Genomic DNA, 16,120 nt, shown 5'->3' on the forward strand with positions numbered 1-16,120 from the left:
AGAGAATTCCCAGGACCTGCTTGGAAGAAGAAGCACCAGTTGAGAATTCTTGGGAGGTCTCTCTGTTCTTTTGAGATCCTGTCTGAAGGGGCAGAGTCAGTAGAGGCCACACCAAAATCAGGGACAACAGAATGGGGGAGATGCGGTGCTGGGACCAGAGACCACATTAACACTCAAGCGCTAGCTAACACGATTTCTCCTGCTGGGAAGGTGGGGACTGGAGGACGTGGTGTGACAGGAAAGTGCTATAGACTTAGAGGTGGGTAGACTCTGTACAGAGCATGCATGTCCCATCCTACACTCTGTGAATGGAAGCTTACAAGCCGGGTGGCTGTCATGGATTGAATTATGACTCTGAGATGGTATGTTACAGTATGTTGGCTTGCGACTGTGAACTTGTTTGGTAATGGGGTCTTGCACTCCCCCAAAATTTATCCTATAGGAAAAGTTGGCAGAAACAGATAGGAACAGAGGGGAAAGGCAGCGGGACATGGAGGCGGACACCGAGATTGGCAGGAGCCACCAGGAGCCAGCAGAGAGGCACGGGGGACGTTCTCTCAGCCCCCTCAGAAGGAGTCAACATGGCGGACTTGTAGGCACAGCATTGTGAGACACAACCAAGCTCTGCTCTTTAAAGCCATGGCCGTTGAGGTATCTTATTGCAGCAGCCCCCACAAACCACGGGGATGGCCTCTGTGGACTCCGGTATGGCTGGCCACACTCATAAAAGACACAATCATGTGACTCCACTTAGGCATCCAGGCAGGGAGGGTTAGCTCTCAAAATGACCCATAAATAAGGGGGCGCCTGGATTTGAACCAGGGACCTCTTGATCTGCAGTCAAATGCTCTACCCCTGAGCTACACCCCCTGGCATACTAATGTGGCCTAATTAATGCTCTTGAGTTTCAAGGTAGCACCCAGCTCTGTAATTATAGCTGGTGCTTCCCTCTGGACTGGCTGACTCAAGACTAGAGCCCTTCCCTCAGCTCCCTGCCCTTCCAGGTCTCCTTCTGGCTGGACCATCAGCAGAGAGAGAGGAGAGCTTTCTGCAGAGTCCCAGCCATTAGCCCTGCCTTTGTGGTTGAGGCTGAGAGCAGGCCAAGGTCTCTAGAGTGACCCACACTAACCCTTCCTGACCCAGGGCCCAGCCTGGGCCTTTTTCCTTCAGTGATGACCAGAAGGAGCAGTGTGTGTGGTTCCTGTCTGCCATGACTAAGTGCCACAGAGGGGGTGGCTTCAAGTGAGAGATGCACTCATGTCACCATTGAGACCGGCTGAGGGTCCAAGCTGAGGGTGCAAGCCATCTGAGACCAGCCGACCCTCTGAGGGTGAGCAGAGCAAGGAACAGGCTTCCTGGCTGATGGGACAAGACAGAGTCCAAGGGACCATGTGCTGAGAGGCTGAGGACCAGAGCTGCCAGCTGAGATGAGAGGCACTGCTGAAGACCAAAGACTGTCTCCATGTTTACCGAGCCTGGCTTGTTGTGACTTGTTAACATCCCTAATAACCCCCATGGCTGTGAGTCTTATCTATGAGTTGTGTGTGGCTTTTGCAATACATGATCGAACCCAGCAGAGAAGTAGATTGCTGTGGGAGGAACGGCGGCTGTCAGAATAGGGTAAAAGAAGGATGGAGAGTGGAGGCTTGTGCGGCCTCTGCAAGGCCAGGCTGTGTCGATGGAGTTAGATTCTCCTTCCCGGTGTAACCAAAGAAGGTTAAAGGTGGCACACTGTTTTCCTCCCTGTTGCATCCATGGGCACTGATCAAGCACAATGAAATCCTTGACGACTTCAATCCTATTTTCCGTTTATTGTGATGTTGCTTTGGGACTAGGTGTGAGGATTTGGGCTTTCTTGACATTGAGCTGTAAGGCATACTAAAGGCTCTTATCAGTAAGGGTCGAGGCCTCCACTTTGGACATCAGTCACCCACCATGCCCAAAGAAAGGGCTGACCCTTCCAGATGCCAAGGCCGATCAGCCGCAGACCACCAGGAGTGGACCTGCAGTCAAACAAAGCTGGCTTTGTTATGCTTGTTGCTGACAGGGAAAGCACACACAATGTGACCGATGAGACGTTTTGTTAAGATGTCTTGTTAGGATGTGTTTGTTAGGCCTTTTTATAGGTTGTAGGCTTGTGCTGAGTGATCTCAGGAAGGTTGAAGGAGCTTGGGGATCAAGTTTGGGTTGAAGATGACAGGATGAAGGAGGGCAGTGTTGGAGTCAACTCTGTCTGAAGGGTAGGCAACTTGATGATTGATGTCGGGGGCATTTTTTACTGAAGCAATAGAAGGATGGAAGCAGTATGAGTGAGGTATCATGGGTAAAAAAACAGCACTGTTCCCATCAGCCAGGAAAAGAGGATGTCTCATTATTTTTGTGACTGTGGTATTGCCTTGTCTCTGTCTTGTTTCAGGCAAGGTCTAAGAGTGGCCTTGCTTGAGAACTGTTTATATTCTAAGGAAATTGTTTATGTTGCACTGGGAACACTTTACTTCGGCCTCGCTGTTAACTGCGGAGTGCCAGCTGTCGACACCATTTTTTTCCCCTCATGGGAATCACTTGGAGATTTGTTGTGAGGGGCCCATTGATAAGGCCAGGAAGAACCCTGAGAGCAGTGTATTCTGGGGGATGCAGACTTTATGTTGGTGTTTCCTCATAAGTCCCGGGAATCATATGGACGTAGAGAGTGAACGAATGTAACAGGGAGGCAACAGGAAGAAGACCACTGGGTGAAGGTGTGATCAGGAGCATCTCTGTCAGCTTATTCCTGTCTGTGCTCTGCGAAGGGGATTGGACTAGCGAAGGGAACATTTCGAAGATGGAGGCCAACCAGCCAGGGAAGTGCCAGGATGAGACTCTATGGGGAAAGTGGAGCAGAACAAAGGAGAGAAAAAAATCATGGCATTGCAAGTTCCCAGAAACGCTGTAACATTCTGAGGTGCCTGACTAAAGACAGGGCTCTAAGTAGTAAGGGACAAAAGTCGGGAAGAAATTATAGGCAATTATGGAAAAATAGCTGGGTGAGGAGAGTGGAAATGTACCCGATTAGGAAGAATGAGAGGAAAGGACAAATTCTACAAAAGTTGAATTTACAATCAGGTTTGAAGTTAATACGGTGTGCAATCGGTGGTGCAGGAACATGACGGAAGTGGCACTCTCTGCAAGTGTGAGCAAGCAGAAGAGAGACAGGGAAGTGAACAGGATAAGCGAGAAGATGAGAGAGAGAGAGACTCGGGAATGGAAAACACACAGGAGATCCCCAAGGGAGAGCAAAACCAAGGGAAATCAAAAGCTGTTGCCCACAGGCAATTCCAGCTCAAGGCAACCCCATGCTCATCAGACTCAAACTACCCACCATTAGGTTTTCAGTGACTAGCTTTTAAAATATGAATCACCAGGCCTTTCTTCTGAAGCACTTCTAGGTGGACCTGAACCTCCAACCCTCTGGTTAGTAGCTGATCAGGTTAGTAGCTGATCACGTTGACTGTGTGTCACTCACACATCCTGACCAAAACCAATGCAGTGGAAATCAATGGGACACATTTAGTCAGTTACACATCTCCCGCCAACACCACCTATGCATTTAGATCCTCCTGGAATTAGGGCACATTTTAGAACTTGTATTTTGCCTATCGAAGTACTCAGTGGGGTAGCTTTCCAAATGATACCATCTTGGAATCAAGGAAATATGCAAATAGGGAAAATTGCCTTAGCTAAAGAAAATCCTAGTAACACAGACCGAAAAGGAGCCGTCATAGAAAAAATACCCCAAATGAAAATGTTCTTGTCAAAACATTTTATCTCCCAGGAAAACAAAAAAAGAAAGAAAGCTCTCAGGCCTCGGGATTACTCACCAAAGATAAATGCCGGCCCCTTACCACTGCTCCCAGACCCAGAGGCCACACGGTGATGGAATTTGAAAATGCGAGCCAGGGATTTTTCCTCACCCAAGGTGTTCTTGTTTGGAGCTAGGAGAAGGCATTCCTGAAACATGGAAGGACTCACGAAATGTGGCCCTCTTCTGTAAAAACATATTTCTTGAAGATATCGTTTACATGGTATGTTCTGTTGAGAAAACCATGGTGAAAAGATGGTCTTGACACAGAAATGAGCTAATTTCTGCAAACTCTATATCTATTTGTAAATTCAACGAAAACAGCCAAACGTACCCTTGAAATAAGAGAGCAAATGTTAAACATAGCGTAGTAATTATATTTACATATATAACCCTAGATTATATTAAAAGAAAATGAAGTTTGTACAATTTATGTGCTAAACTCTTGGAGGTGAGAAAGCATAATTTAAAGAATTATTTCTATCAGCTAGTAGAATTTTCTTAAATGACATATCATCTTCTAAACAGGGAAGGGAGTATAATTTTGCCCTGTGGATTACGGAGGTTTTACATAGTACGCAGAGTTTTCACCTGACTATTATCTGAGAGGTTGGCGGTGTGAACTCACCCAAGACACCACGGGAGAAAGGTCTGGCACTTGTAGTCCATGAAGATTACAGCCAAGAAAACCCCCTGGTGCCATTCTACTGTAGCACATGGGGTCACCATGAATCAGAATCGACTTGACAGAAATGTGTGTGTGTGGTGGATCCCAGCAATGTAACCATCATTCAGGTCATATGTCCCTGCATCAGGAATTTACAGCTGGCAGAATCAAAGCCAGGGTCCTCAATCCTTGTGTGCTAGTTATGTAGGGTTTTTTGTGCCAACCTAGCACCTGTAAGAAGATATGGGTGGAGTTTAGCCTGTCAATCAGGTTGCAGCTTGATGGCCTCATTTGGAGAGGCCACTGAGATAAAAGGCTCTCTGGAGATGGGCCACTCTCTCTTTCTGCCTTCACCTTCCTGTTGACACCACATGGTGACAGGCATGAGCCCTGGAGATGTGCTCACACCATTAGATCCATAAGACTTTGTACCCACTGATGGGTGATCTTCCAGGATTCTGCATCATTGTATGTATCTGTGTGAGTCAGAAGAGGGATTTGTGGACTAGTATCAGAATTATGGACTTGATTTGGACTGGGCTAGGATGTTTTCCTGATATATAATTACTTCTTAATATAAAGTTCTCTCATGCATACATGAGCGTCACCGGATTTGTTTCTCTGGTCAACGAGGCCTAACACAGGTTGTCTGCACATTAGAATCACCCAGAGAGCTTTGGAGTGTGCTAATACCTAGATCGCTTCCCAGACCAGTCACATCTTAATCTCTTGGACTGAGGAGAGAGTCATCAGTAGTTGAGGTAATTAGTTTATTGTGCCAACCTGGCCAATAAACACATGTGGGGTTAATTGAAAGGCAGAGGGGTAAATGGCTCAGTGAGCCTCGCCTTTTAAGTTCTTGGGTCTCTTGCTTTGTGATGGTCAGACCAGGGTGCAGCTGCCTTAGCCAATTCCCTGCTTAAGCTGGCAAGGTTGGGGAGAAGCCACATGGACCTACCCCAATGCAGCCCTGGATGCTGGAGAAGCTGTGTGGAGACCCCTGCCAGCGCTGAGATGCTTACGCGTTCACTGATTTGGCTTTCTTCCTACAATCAACATCATAGCTTGTCTTTTGTGAGATGGAGGAGGACTTTGAGGATTGGTGTTGGACATATGGATTCATGGGTTAATGTTGGACTTGTGGGCTTGGGCAGCACTGGGTTGGGATGTTTTCTTGATGTGCACTTAACTTTTATATAAAACTCTCTCTTATGCATGAGTTTCTGTGGCTTTGTTTCTCTAAAGCACCCAGACTAACACAATAGTTTTATTTAAGAACATTTCAAATGATTTCAAGTTTACACTGCCAAATTTGAGAAGGACAGACATAAATAAGCCTTTGCCATTTCTTATGTTTCTTTGGACACACTACTTTAACACAGAATTGACAGTTACTTGTTGCTCTGTCTTTCTTCTGAGACACATTTCCAATTGTGCTTGGCAATCTTGGCCTCAATCTGTAGGCTTGTTTCTGATAGGAAGGTCCAAGGACCATCAGCATCTCTTGATAGCTTGTTGGAAATGCACCTGCTCTAACGTCCTAGCTCCTTACACGGCCATGTTACCTCCTAATCATTCCTCTCAAACCTCTGCTACAAGATTCCTTTCTAAAGCACACCTCTGATCATGCCACTACACTCCCAGCTCCGCCACCACCAGAAACTTCATGTGTCTTCTATAGTAAAGGCTAAGGTCCTGGGGTGAAATTCGATGATCTCCAAGGACTTGGAGTCCCTCGCTGGTCCTCATCTCATTTCCATCTCCTGAGCTCCTGTTACATCAAACCCTTACACACTCGCCAAGTGGCACGTGCTCTTTCACATCTCAGCTTTTCACCTACAGCCTTTTGCATGAAGGCCCTTTGCCTACTTTACCACCAATTCCAAGCCTTGTTCAATCTCCCAGGCAGACCGATTTTCTCTCTCCCAGTCTCCTTCATTCTTCTGTTGCTAATTTGTCTGTTTTTCCTTTGAGATTGCTAATTCTTTGAGGGGAGGAACTATGCACTTTAAACCCGCCAGTAAATGCTTGTAGAGCAAAGGCCAAGGGTGAAATGCCTGTAGGTGAATTCCTTTAGCAGGGTCAGCCCACCCCAACATTCCATGGCAACTTCAGAGGCAGGCCCAGCCCACAGTTTATTTAAGCCAGAACCAGTATTTATTGCAAAGAGTCGCTAACTTTGGCCTGTCTTCCACTTGATGCTTTGTAAAAGCGCTGTGCTCTCTCACCATCTCCATCTTGTCTTGTGCATGGTGAGCGCCTGGCCCTGCTCTGGCTCTTTGTTCATCACATGTATACTGAACACTTCCTTTAGGGGCTTCAGTCTGTCCAAGTTGGGTTCAAGGAGTCAATCAACTTTCTTAGGACAGTGTCTCAACTTATTTTACTTTATGTAACTTGTGCTAGTCTGGGTACTTTAGATAAATAAATCCACAGAAACTCATGTATAAGAGAGAGTTTTATATAAAGGTTAAGTGCACATCAAGAAAACATCCCAACCCAGTGCTACCCAAGCCCACAAGTCCAACATTAACCCATATGTCCAACACCGATCCACAAGTCCTCCTCAATCTCACAAAACACATGCAATGATACCGACTTCAAGAGTAAAGTCGAGTCAGTGAATGTGTAAGCATCTTAGCGCGGACAGGGGCCTCCACACAGGTATTACAGCATCCAGGTCTGCACTGGGGTAGGTCCATGCAGCTTCTCCTCAGGGATGTCTTGTAGGAAGTGAGCCTTGCCAGCTGAAGCAGGGAACTGGCTAAGGAAGCTGCACCCTGGTCTGGCAATCACAAAGCATGAGACCCAAGAACTAGAAAGGCCAGGCTCACTGAACCATTTATCTCTCCACCCTTCAATTAACCACACATGTGTTTATAGACCAGGTTGGCAGAATAAACTTTAACTATATCAAACTTATGTGGGGACAAGATAGAAACATAGAAATAAATGTCTAAACATTTTCCTGGGAGTATTTGCTTAGGTGGCAGGGGCAGTGGTGGGATAGGGGAAGGCGCTGGTGGTGTGTAAAATTTCAGCGTAAACATCGTACATCTTGGCAATTTACATAGAGAATAAGGTTGTCTGTCTACCTGCAAGTGCTCTCAAAAAACAATGAAAGGAATGTAACTGCAGAGCAAGGCAGGTCTGTACTTGGGAAGCATCCTAATTGCATAGTCTCAGGCTCCTGCCCACACCTCTGCAGCCCGAGGCTCTGATAAGGCAGCACACAGCCTAAGCAATTCATCTGTGACTGCTAGGTGCCTGGAAGACATACACTGAAAGTGACAGGCAGAGGAAGACAAGAACCTAGGTGAATACATGTATGAGAACAATCGATTTTCCCTAATGCGACTGCCTTGTTGTGCATTCTGATCCAAATACTCTACTCACATCATATTCTCTCCCCTTCTTAGAGACATCATTGCATACTATTGTGGCATAAACCCGAACCCCTGCCACTGAGTCGATTCTGTCTCAGGGTCCCTGCGTGGGGTTGCTGAGACTGTACATCTTTCCTGGAGCCAACAGCCTCATCTTTCTCCCTGGGAGTGGCTGGTGGACCATAGATGCTGTCTGACTTGCATAGAGACCCCAAACCAATATCCTCAATGCTAGTAGCCAGGCTCTATGCCTGGGCTCTTGATCAAGATCCTGCCCCGTCCTCAATCAGAACGATAGAATAAACCAAGATCCTGGAGCTGAGACTCCAACCCAGGAGAAAGGCAAGGGGGATTTTGAGAGGACAGAAAAGAGAAATCTCAGACTTAGAGGTCACTGAAAACAAGAATGGAGCTTGCCTGAAGGCACAGCTTCAAGGGGAAAAAATGAGAAACTATAGATCACTTGATGTGCTTGACCTGGTGGGGAATTACACTGAGAGGCTACTGGAAGCTCTGGGAAGAGTTGGCAAAAGTTCAAAGGAACTTTAGAGCCAAGGAAAAAGCAAGGCAATGATTAACTTCAAGAAAAACAAAAAGAAAAGAAGCATAATTGTCGTTACGCTACAATGTTCAGTTGTGAATAATATTTGTGCCAGCATAATTGAACACAGGATAATATTTAACTAAAAGTAGTCATGCTAAAATTATGGAGGATGAGAAACAGAAGAGATAGCACTGAAAGAGCTGAGTCTTCATCTCCCATAATGCAAAGCGGATAGATAATGACACTACACACACGTTATTTTGGAGTGTGGAGGTGTACTGACATCGGGAGATATCTCTGGAAGAGTTGAAGATGGGTGTCTTTGGGGAGGAACACTTGGAGGACAGGGCAAAACAACCACCGAATTTACTATCAGCCTGTTCGCATTATGTGATCTTTTAAAACTACGCTCACACATTAGTTTGATATGTCCGACTTACTATAGAATCTTCTCTTCTGATTTGCAGTTTCTCCTTGTATCCATATCGTCACATTTGACTGCTGGATGTTTAGGCAACTTATAGGTCTTTGTTACGCTGCAGTGGACTTCTCCACATTTATAGCTGTATCAATGCTACATATAAATTTTTGATTAAAATCCAAACCAAACCCGCTGCCATGGATTCTGACTCATAGCGCCCCTGAAAGACAGACTAGGATGGCTCCCTGGTGTTTCTGAGCGGGTAAACGTGCCGGGAGTAGATAGATAGCCTTATCTTTCTTCTTCTGAACAAGTGGTGAGTTAATTTATTGTGCCATCCAGGTCAATAAACACATGTGGGGTTAATTGAAGGGTGGAGAGATAAATGGCTCAGTGAGCCTTGCCTTTCTAGTTCTCAGGTCTCTTGGGTATCTTGCTTTGTGATGATTGGACCAGGGTGCAGCTGCCTTAGCCAGTTCCCTGCTTCAGCTGGCAAGGCTCACTCCCTGCAAGACATCCCTGAGGAGAAGCCACATAGGCCTACCCCGATGCAGCCCTGGGTGCCGGAGCAGCTGTGTGGAGACCCCTGCCAGTGCTGAGATGCTTACACACTCTCTGACTCAGCTTTTCTCGTACAGTCAGTGTCATTGCATGTGTTTTGTGAGTGGAGGAGGACTTTGAGGATCGGTGTTGGACATATGGGTTAATGTTGGACTTGTGGGCTTGGGCAGCACTGGGTTGGGATGTTTTCTTGATGTGCACTTAACCTTTACATGAAACTCTCTCTCATACATGAGTTTTTGTGGATTTGTTTCTCTAAAGTATCAGACTAACACAAGTGGGTCCAAACTAATGTGTAGCTCATTATGCCAACAGGGCTCTTTAAAATTTCAATAGCTGCTTCCAAGCTTCCATTCGAAAGCATTGCACCATATTACTCATCTAGCAATAGATGTCAGTTTCTATTTCCCCATGAAATCAAAAAGCATAACTGGTTGCCATCGAATCAGTTCTGGATTATAGCATTCCTTTGGGACAGAGTAAAATTCCTGGTGGCACAGTGGTTATGCATTGGGTTGCTAACCTCAAGGTCAGCAGTTCAAACCATCAGCTGCTTCATGGGAGAAAGAAGGGCCAGAAAGAGTCACAGTGTCAGAAGCTCAAGGGTTCGTCCCTGTTCTACATGCTTGCTGTGGGTTGGAATCGACGACATTGTTTTTGGTGAGTTAGGACAGAATAGAACGGACTGCTCCCTAAGAGTCCCAAGGCTGTGTGCTTACGAGAGCTGCTGGGCACATCTTCCTCCTACACTCAGTGGCTGCTGGCTTAGAACCGAAGACTTGTTAGTTAGCAGCTGAGCTTAACCACTGTGTGGCCAGATCTCCTGCTGCCCACACCTCTCCAATTATCTCAGGAAAAATAAATTTGTCAGAATGAAGTTATGAATAAGTTTTTACCTTTATGTGTTTTGTTGTTTAAATTATATGGTTTGGGTTTGGTTTTTGGGTTTTATTGTTGTTGTTGTTGTGCTGCAGAGATTGGGTCTTTTTATGTTTTCGGTTATCTCTGTCTCCATTCCTTTCCTCTCTTAACTCTTCCCATCTTCATTCCCTTTGTTTTTGGTAAACTGCTCATATTTCTATTCTTTCCATTGTGATGTTTGTCTTTATAAATAACTTGTAAGGAATCTTTGTATATAAACAAAATTAGTCATTTCCCCAAAAGGGTAAAATTTTCCTTCATCTTTCTCTTTTTTGCTTTATTAAATTATTTAATTCACTTATCTAATTTTTATCTTTTGAAATTTGTTGTTTTCTATAAATGTGTGTTTAGAACAGTCTGTCCTACCCCAAGATATGAGTTAAAAAGCCAATTACTTTTCCTTCAGGTATCCTTTCAGCCTCAGAGTTTATATTTCTGTCTGTTTGTGCACCAGTAGCACATCACTGAATTAATGGAATCATTTTAGGTAATGAACCCTTTCTTACTTTTTTAATCCTTGGTTGAGATAGATTGCTGCCACATCAGTAGATGGAGATCGCCAGAATTTTCTTGGATCCTCCTGTTTGTTTACCTTTCCATAGGAACTTTAGAATCTGCTTTGCCTAGTTAAAAAACAACAAAAAATACTTCATTTTTTCATTAGGGTTACAGTAAACTGATATACTTATGAGGGTAAAATGACATATTAGTTGTTGATTACTCCTATTTGAACAACATTGGGTGTGTCATTTCAATAAGGCTACAAGTTCCAGGCAAGAGTAGTTTGCATTTGTGTTCCCAAATAGCATAATTTTGTAAAGGAAAAAATAGAAGAGATATATCAAGAAGTTCAGTCCACTTGCTCCAAGACAGATCAAATGGCCAAAAACAACTAAAGATAGAAATATCAACAAAATAACTCTCCAGGTAGATGGATGGAACTCTATACCCTAATAGTAATGGATCTATGTTTTTGTGCAGATGATCATTCATGATAATTGACCATGTATTAGCCTCATGGGAAAGCTTACTATATTCCAAAAAGCAGAAGAAATGTTCACATTGCAATAAAACTAGAAATCAATAACAGCAGTAGGCTGGATTTAAAAATAAAAGGCACTTTTTTTAAAAGCCTTCATAGCCCAAACTCTATTCTACAGGTAGCAGGATGATTCTTAGAAGCAACGATAAGGAGACTTGTCCACATACTTTGGGCATGTTCTCAGGAGGGACTAATCCCTGGAGAAGCCCATCATGCTGGGTCAAGCACAGACTCAGTGAAACAGAGGAAGACAGTGCTGCAGCCATGGGCTCCAGCACAGCAAGGATTGTGAGATGACGATGCAGGACGGGGCAGTGTTTCCTTCTGATGGACGTGGGGTCATCAGAGTCAGACCAGCTGGACGGCATGAGGAACAGTGCACGCAGCAGGGTCTGCGCTCGCATGCAGCAGGGTCTGCACTCATGGGAACTTGTTACAAATGCAGCATCTTTGGGGTCAGAAACCTGAGGAGCCCATATCTCCGTTTTAGCCAAATTCCCAGGGATTTGTGAGTCCCCAGTGTTTACTCCGAGTTTCTAGGAGACTGTGGTGACATAAATCATTTAAACCAGAGCATGGCTAAAAGAAAAATGTAGCCCTAAATATTTCTATCAGTAAAATCTAGGAAATCAGGGATTTAAATGCTGAATCACAAAATTAGGGGGAAGAGACACAAAATCAATCCAAAGAGAAGGAAGGACTTAATAATGATAAAAGCAGAAAGTAACACATTCAAAACAAACAAAACACATCGAGCTAACTGGAACCATACCTGCTGCCATCGAGTCAATTCTGACTCATAATGAGCCTATAGGATAGACAGGAACCGACCCATGGATGTCCAACGCTGCAACCTTTATGGAAGGAGGAAACAAACTGCCACATCTTTCTCCCCTCGAGTGGCTGGTGCATTTGAACAGCTGACCTCTTGACTAAGAGCTGAGCGATTAACCACTGTGCCACCAGGGTTTCAAACAGGATGGTCAAACTTATTCAGATGATTTTATCTTGAAAGGAAAAAAATCAACACACTGGATGAACAAGTAATAGATTCAATCAAGTAAAAGAGGGGAAATGAGAGCCAATCCTTTAAATGGTGCTATTTGCACAATTCTAGTCAAGAGATGTCAATATACAAATATAAAGAGAAAAACTTAAAACTCAAGTGAAATGACTCATTTTCTTGGACAATAAAATTGACCAAAACTTATCCCAGAAGAAGCAAAAAGCCTATATGAACCAATTTCCATGAAAAAAATGGTGACATTAAAAAAACCTCCTCCCAACTATAAAGCACGAACATACATATATATGCACGCACACCCAGACACGTTGTGACACAAATTCTACCCAACCTCTAAAGAACCGATTATTACTATGTCAGTTGAATGAATCCGGAGCACTAGGAGCAGAGAAGGTTATGAGTTGGGCTGCTAACCGAACAGACAGCAGTTTGAAACCCCAACCAAGGGAGAAAGATGAGGATTTCTACTTCCATAAAGATTTACAGCCTCAGAAACCCATAGGGGGCAGTTCTACACTGTTCTTTAGGACCATTAAGAGTCAGAATTGACTTAGTGGCAGTGAGTTTGATCTGGAGTTAGCTGAATTATTCCCAATTAGAAGAAAAGTTCTAAATTACCTATATAAGATGAGCTTAACGGTGACACAAAAAACAAGATAAAAGCTGCCAAGAAACAAAACAATGCTATGGATTAATCACATGTGCATAATGTTGTGTTAGGGTTCTCTAGAGAAACAAGACCAGGACACTTATGGTATAAATATGTAAATATAATTTTGTGTATATTTAGAGAGAAATAAGACCAGGACATTTATGATTATATATGTATTTCTTATTTTGGATAGATAGATACATAGATAGATAGATAGATAGATAGATAGATAGATAGATAGATAGATAGATAGATAGATAGATAGATAGATAGAAAATAAGAAATAAACAGCTAATTAGTCTGTAGTGCAGTACAAATAGCTCAGTGCAACTCACTTTCATGAGACGGCTAATGCACTGACAGTCCTTCAAGCCACAAGGGCCACTGGGTTCAAGTCAAGGAAGTAGACAGCTGAGTCCTCTGTAGAGCAATTGAGGTCATCCGGCCACAGGCAGCAAACAGCAAGGCAGGTCACCAACAGTCAGCCAGATAACAAGGTCCAACAGTCCCCAGCTCAAGCAATATATACTCCAGTAACGTGGCGAAGCAGGTCTTAAAGGAACCTCAAACTACAGCAACACACTGCACAGGTTGGGTGTCCCACAGGTAGTGTAGCTCTCAAGTTGAGGCAGAGAACCAGCTAAGGCAGCTGCACACTGGTTAAATCATCAAAAAGCAAGAGACAAGACAGGTGAGTTAAACTACCCTTCAATTAATCCCACATGTGTTCATTGGCCAGGTTGGCACAATAAACCTACCTACCACAATAAAGTACTAAAATTAGCAATCGCAACCAGAATTTTGGAAGTTATTAAAAGAAAAATAGCATGATCAAGAAGGGTTCATTCCAGTAATGTAAGTATGGTTTCGTGTGAGAGCAAGTCCAGTGCCATGGAGTCAATTTCAGCCTACAATGACTCCATATACGGTATCTCAGACTATAGATCTTTTACAGGAGCAGACTGCCTCACCTTTCCTGCAGAGCTGCTGGTGGATTTGAACTGTAAGCCTGTAGTCAGTAATCCAGTGCTCAGTCCACAGTGGTCCATGACTCCTTTTAGTGTGAGGGAAAGTTTTGATATCATTCAACATGCTAATAGGTTTTAGGAGAATTTTTAAAAATATATTGACACTGAAAGGGCATTTGATTTGACCCATTCTTCAGTATTAAAGGCTTTTTAAAAATAAAAATTAATAGAGGCTAAAATTAGGACTAGGACAAAGATGCCTGTTATCATCCCTTTATTTTAACAATGTACTGAAGGCATTAGATCCTATGGCTGAATGAGGAGCCTTGGTGGTGTAATGGTTATGCATTGGGCTGTGACTCTTGCAGTTGGAAGTTCGAAGTCATCAGCAACTCCATGATAGAAAGACTGGGCTTTCTATTCCTATAAACAGTTACAGTCTCAGAAACCCAAAGGGGGTCACTGTGAGTCAGAGTTGATTTGATGGCAGTGAGTTTGGTTTATTGAACAAAATATTACACAAACAAACACACACATACCAAACATTTTAAATATAAATGGTGGGAAAACGGGTGATCAAATTACTAGTTTTTGTGGACTTTCACTCGGCAAATCTAAGAGAATTGCCTGAAATCCTCTATATTTGAAGATTATGCTGCAAATCAATGGACTAAAAAAATTGTATATAGGAATCCACAGTGTTCATGAATATATAACAACAAGGAGTTTGAAAATATAAGGACAAAGAAGATTTTGTTGATAGTAGCGACAGAGAATATAAATATCTTAATATAAATTTTAAAGAAATATGTAAAACCTATATAAGGTAAAGATAAAAATGCATCAGAAACACTCAAAAGTAGACATGGATTCTTTAGTCTAGGAATACATGTCTTGGATTGAAAAATGGACTCCCCGATGTCCATGATGGCCTAAGTTCAGTTGATGCACTTCCTCACCTGTGATTGGTTTCAGGGTGGACTGGCCAGAGCTCGGTGGTTCTTGAGATGTGAGAGTACCTGCTGATAAAGGCAAACTTTCTTACTCTTAAAAGGAGACCCAAAGAAGGTGCTGTCTTCCTTTATTTTTTAGACCTTTCCCTGTCTGTAACCTGAAAGCCTGCAGTTACCTTGCAAGTAAGCCGGGGCACAGTCTAAGTACAAAGCCTGCCCAGCCAGAGTAGGCCATGCAGGATATGGAGATGGGGTAAAAAGCTGGTCCCTTGAGTACGTAGCTGAAGCATGATCAGGCAGTGCTTGGAGCTAGTCGTCTGTGGACTTCTTACTACATGTTGTCATGGTTAGCTAATTGTGTGTCCTCAAACGATATGTTATAAATCCTAACTTCTATGCCTGTAGTTAAAAACCCATTTGGCAATGGGTCGTCTTTGTCCTGTTAATGAGTCTGGATTTGTGTTCATGGACACTGAGGAGTAGCTTTGAGCTCATCTACGTTAAGATCTAAGAGAGTAGGCAGAGATGAGGGAGGAGAGAAGCTACACCACTTGAGGGTGCCCCAGAAACAGAAGCCCAAAGAGGCAAGGATCTTTCCTGAGAGCCAGCAGAGAGAGAAAACCTTCCCTGAGACCCTAATTAGCCTTCCCCTGAAATTAGACTTCTAGCATCCTAAATTTTGAGAAAATAAATGTCTGTTAAAGTCACCTACCGAACCGATTACAAGGATCTACATGTGACCTCCTCCCTGAGGGACGGACAACAGAAAAGGGGGTGAAGGGAGATGTCGGACAGGGAAAGATATGACAAAATAATAATTTATAAAATATCAAGGGCTCATGAGGGAAGGGGGAGCAGGGAGGGAGGGGAAAAAAGAGGACCTGATGCAAAGGGCTTAAGTGGAGAGCAAATGCTTTGAAAATAATGAGGGCAAAGAACGTACAGATGTGCTTTACACAATTGATGTATGTATGGATTGTGATAAGAGTTGTATGAGCCCTTAATAAAATGGTTTTTTTTAAGTTACCTAACTTCTAGCAAAACTGGATAAGCAAGAATGCCCTTCAATCACACACACACCCATTTCCCCTTCACAGTAACCCCATGCATAGCAGAGGGAAAGACTGGCTGGTGAGGTACTTA

At 43.7% G+C, this 16,120-nt stretch overlaps 1 non-coding gene across 1 annotated transcript; it reads right to left on the minus strand.

The window, feature by feature from the left end:
• Positions 1–798: 798 nt before the first annotated feature.
• Positions 799–870, minus strand: TRNAC-GCA (transfer RNA cysteine (anticodon GCA)). Its single transcript has one exon. It is a non-coding gene; the product is annotated as a tRNA-Cys (tRNA).
• Positions 871–16,120: the final 15,250 nt, after the last annotated feature.

Source organism: Tenrec ecaudatus, chromosome 12, assembly GCF_050624435.1.
Source record: "Tenrec ecaudatus isolate mTenEca1 chromosome 12, mTenEca1.hap1, whole genome shotgun sequence".
NCBI lineage: Eukaryota > Metazoa > Chordata > Mammalia > Afrosoricida > Tenrecidae > Tenrec > Tenrec ecaudatus.